The following is a 5518-nucleotide window of genomic DNA, read 5'->3' on the forward strand; positions in this document are numbered from 1 at the left end:
AGTTTTTTTTTTCCCTTTGTGTTTTTTTCCCACCCCCCCAAAAAAAAAAAAAAAAAAAAAAAAAAAGTTCAACTCTCAGTCTCTCTCCAGATAAAAAGAAGCTGAACAACTGGCCAAAAAAAGCTGACTGGAAAGCAGCAAGCCGGGTGCTTCCTCGCTCCCCTGCTGCAGCTGAAGAAAAAGTCGCTATCTCTGTGTGACCTTGAACAAATTGCAAACTGCTTTGAAAAAGTTTTGCTCTGTTTTTTCCTTCCCCCTCTCAGGCTCAGTTTAAAGGCATAGAAAGGCACAAAAATTAATTTCTGGGCATAGGGCAGCGATATGGGATACACATCATAAAGTCATCCCAAGACACTGATACAGAATCATAACCTTGAAGGTTTTCTGATAATTCTCTAGATTTAATCAAAATCCTTACTTTCTAAGAATTCTCTCTTTAAAGAAGCCAAATTATTAAACTTCCAGTACAGTTGAATTTATCCACCATAATAACCTTCAAAAGATTGTTGTTCTGTGGTGAATTCATGCTACTGCGTTTAATTTTAAAACCTCCAACAGTACTTAGAGTTTCTTGCTCCACATATTCTCTTAAATTTGCTTTAACAATTAACTATAGTTTTTCCCCTACACACTTTATAGTCAGATGTTTTCTATTTGTATTAAATGGTCTTTAATAGATTCCCTTTTGTGCCTGTATTTGTTAGTGCTTACATGGAGTTCTCTATACTGTGCTAAGGTACAACAGTGGCTTATGTGAATTGAGGCAGTAATTCAAGTGGAAAGCAGAAGAAAAGAGGTTGTGTGCTGAACCCACTAGAAATTCTCAAAAGTGTCTATTACTGAATGTTCTATTGTGATACCACAGCTTTCAGACATGGGCGACTAACATTCAGCATCGGAATAAAGAATGTAAAATAATTCACACAGCAACGAGATTATTTTCTTGGAGGCACTGATCAGTAACAGAGGGGTTTTATTTTTTCAGGTGCCTAAATATGGTTTATATTTATTTAAAAAAATAATATATTAAAAATTGTAAGCAGGCATTATTGAGACATTCACTTCAAGACTCTAAAATTTGACATAGACTTGTAAATATTTCATGTTGTTTTCCAAGGGAAAATTAAAATTCATCACGTTGATGGACTGAAAATCCCACATCATCCCACATGTTGTCCCACATCCTTCTCAAAAGCATTGACTTTGGCAGGTTTTGACCTCAGCTCTAATGATTTTTGTTCCTTAATGGAGGGAGAATTTACTTTCATGGAGTGCTGAAGAAATTTTAAGTGGAAAAGTATCTGTACTGAGAAAAGAGGTAAACATGTTTTTGGTTGGGTAATGCCCCTTCCTTACATCTGTGGGGTGGAGGTAGTTGTTCCATATTTTAAAATACATTTTCAGTACAGTTGAGGAAGCTTTATCACAGCTTGCATCCATCCAATGGTTGTTATTAATTTTAAATACTACTTTAGTAGCAAAATTTGTGCAGAATAGTAACTCACAAGAACTATGTTCCTTCTTAGCCAGAGAAAAGCAAGAAAAAAATTGTGGCGTCACTTCACAGACTGTAAAATTAATTAAAAACAAGTATAAGGAGACTCAGACACCCTATTTAAAGATCTTCAACAAAAACAGAATATACTGATGTTCATTACAATTTTACTTCTCATTCCTATTTTTAAGGCATCTTTCTGAGAGCTCATACCAAGGTAAGAGCTTGTTCATCCTTTGCAGGAGAGTACAGACTATTTATTCTTTCTTCACCTTTTGGCCTGTGCCAAAAATTATAATCTCATGGAACTTCAATTATTATTTTTCTTTTAATAAAAGTTGACATTGTGCACAGTTTTCTTCTTCCTTGTTTAATAAAAACTGAATGACCTAATAGAAGGTATGGTGAAGGCCCCATGCATACTTGTTTTCACCTGCTTGAGTCCAGCTATCAATTAGATCTCAAAGAAACAGCACGACTTTGGCAAGTGTAACACACAATTAAACTGTATGATCTTGTTTAATGCTTCTCTGCTCTTGCAGACTCATATTTTATTTCAATTAGTTATTTAGATTTATAAATAAATGGCATGTCTTCTCCTCTCACACCAGGCGATCAGATAAACAAAATTTAATCTTAATTGTGCTGTGCTTTCCTCTGTCTGCAAACTCTTTTAAACATTCCCATTCCAAATTCTATTGCTATGAGGATGTGGGTAACAAGAAAAATTGGTTTTGTTGTCATATTTTTTAGACATTTTTTCAGCATTTGATTATAGGTCCTTGCAAGTATAAGAAAGATTGCAGCTATTGAAAAAAAGGATGACTTCATGCTGAGAATCATCAAAAATTATAAACGTCTGTACTTCACATTTTAAAAATTATTATACAAATTCTACTTATGTCACTTGATGTCAAAGAAGGGTGAAATCCATGTTGTGGTTTAGTAAAATATGGTTAAAATGTCAATTAACTGCGAGATACAAACTCATAAAAAAACAGACTTCTATGGTTCCCCTGTTCATGGAACTACTTATTTAAGCACACAGTCAACTAACATTTACACAGATTTTGAATTATTATTGCTCTTGATACAGAATTTGCTTGCTTGCTTGCCTGCCTTATCTCAGAAACAACAAAACAGAGATATACTTATCCCAGGAAAACTCATCCAGAAACAATTCAACTTTTTTTATGTGTTACAGAGGCCAAGGCTGTAAACTCAGCAGCCCTAATTTGCTCCTGGAGAATAATCTCAGTGCCTCAGGATTGCATTTTGAAGCACCCCAGTTCCAGAAGAGCTTTAGATGGGCACAACAGCATGTGAATGGCAGGATGTGATCAGGTTTAAGCCCAGCACCCAAGTTACCCAGGGGTATGATCAAAAGCCATCCAATGTACCTGGAAAAGCCAATGCTGACCTTTGGAGTTTAACAAGATTTATGGAGCCCTAAGTATGTTCCAAGTAACTATGAAACGATTTTCCTTGTCAGCCAGATTTACAATATTCATAACATTGAGATTTTTACACTAGCCTAGAGCTTCCCAGCCACATTTTTCCAGAATAATCCAGAGCTGACAATGGCCAAAACGCAAAAAAAAGCAAAGTCCATTACTATGTTTGTTGCTAAATACATATATTAAAGTTACAATGGTGATGCATATTTGTCAAAACGATCCACTATTTATTTTTATTCTGTATTTATAATGAAGCAGAAGGAGATGTTACATCCCATATGATGTTAAGGATGCAGTAAAATTTACCATCTGTTGACAAAGATGTGAAGGAGCATTTGCTAAAATTAATTATTGCAGTTAAAGCTGAACATCTTATGTCCAAGATCCCCACAGTAAATAGCTGAGAAGCTCACTGGAATAATCTAGGGTTATTCTAAGGACTAGGATACTCTTCTAATGTCAGACATGGGTAAGCTAAAGGGTGAATCAGGGATTGCAGGCTGCCAATAACCCCTGTGGCACAGAAGGGCTCCCATGCCCATCTCTACAACAGCTCCCATTTTCAGGAACGTGTGAGCAGGGGTTTGCAGTATGGACTGTCCCCCAAAGCATTGTGAATGGACTTGTGATGAGAACAATCAGAGGGAAAGTGATCTGAATGAGGGGTTGGAGTCACTTTAGCCCATGGTAAATCCTCACCAGACAATTTTAAAAAGAACTGGAGAACAGTAATGCTGTTCTGGAATTCATGTAGTATTTATCAAAAGTCATGCTTCGCGGATTCAGTGAGTCCCTTAATTACATTAGGAAAAAATCCCTTCCTTTTCTCAGCAACACAGAGCTGAGAGATGCATTCAGAAGGAGAGCTTTTTTTTAGGACTTAGGATATTGGTCAACAGAGAAGTTTACCTAGAGAGGTCAACAGGACAGGTCAATCAGCTTTCTTTGCTGATGTACAGCCCACTTTCTTACCAAGTATGAATGATGTATTCAGCACACAGGATTATATCTCTACCACTAGATTTGGAAAGTGTAAACTTCTGCTGCTGTTTGCAACAGATCAGCCAGGACAACCAACATGCCACTGTTCAGTCTCCCGACGTTTGGAATGATTTTCACTAACTGAAGTATTTGGATTATAGGGGAGATAAGTATGTGACATAACAGCCTTTGACACACTGAAAGCCACACTAGTTGATTAAATGGAATTCTTTGGCAAGCAGATCTGCTGAAAACTCTGACTTGCATATTTCCTACTTAAAGGAACAGACACAGACTTGACCCAGCTGGGATGGATTCCTGAGCTCAGATGAAGGATGAGTGTTCTTGGAACAAATTTCACAGACCACTAGATCATAACAGCAGATATTCAAGAGAAAATCTAATTCAACAGAGAAGCTTTATTCTGTACAGTAGGCATATTAAGAAGAATTCATCTGCCTAAAAATAGGTAAAAATTTTAGATGCTATAGAAGTTGGATTTATCCACAATTGACTGGCTGGTAGACTCATCATGTTCTGTAGTTGCAGCCAGAAGCAATAGAGAATTTAAAATAAAAAATGTGTTTGGACACATGAATATCAATAGTTATCTAAAGTCCTTTTAATAGTCATAAACTGTTTAAGCTTTTAAATCTTCCTGGTTTTTGTCAGGAAAGAGATGGGATTTTCCGTATGCTAGAAATAGAAAAGGTGTAAACATCCTCAACATCAGTTTTTATTTCCCTTAGTTTGGAGCTTCATATTGAAAATCAAAAGGCTAAATTCAGAAGATGAAATCCATGCATAGAAAAACTACAATGGGCTGCCTAAATTAAGTCAATTACCTGGGGAATAGGCCTGGTTTAAAATATTGAGATAAATCAATCAGACATCAAAGGACATGGAATTCAGCTGGACTGATACAGTCAAAACAAGAAATCAAACATTTTTGGGGGGTTCTTGGCATGGATTTATTTCTGTTCATCGAGCCAAAATTGCCATGAAAATGTGGTGATGCCATACTAATAGGCTGAATTAGATCAAAAGACAGCAATGCCTTTCTTTTCAAGGATATAATGTGTCCCTACAAGTAATCATTCTCCCCTGTTCCTGAAAGCTGAGAGCACTGAGTTAGTCACAAGGCAACAAAAGGAATCCTCTAGCAGTAAGTTATGATCCCTCTGTTTTTCTGATCAGCTACTCTAACAAATTGCCCTGAGAAATACAACTACTACATATGACAGAGCAAAAGCACAGTAGGATAAACACTGAGTGCGAGAGAACTGGAAGGTTTACTTAACATTGGTCATAATCAGTAACAAAACTGAAGCCCAACTTGCAGGTCCTGTCATGCTGCTGCAGGAGACATAGAGTATAACAGTGTAGGGGGTCAATAAAGAAGGAAGACATAAGGAAGCCCATTTATCTGTATCTGTATCTGTATCTGTATCTGTACCTGTACCTGCATCTGTATCTTGTTTCTTCCCTTCCACTTACAGGGAAGAGCACAGGTAAGTAAGTCAAGCCTGACAAGTCATCAAGCAGACCATTAGCCACTTTTCCACAGCTTTGTCTGCTGTTTGTG

The sequence above is a fragment of the Corvus brachyrhynchos genome, unplaced genomic scaffold, assembly GCF_000691975.1.
Source record: "Corvus brachyrhynchos isolate BGI_N302 unplaced genomic scaffold, ASM69197v1 scaffold80, whole genome shotgun sequence".
Lineage (NCBI taxonomy): Eukaryota > Metazoa > Chordata > Aves > Passeriformes > Corvidae > Corvus > Corvus brachyrhynchos.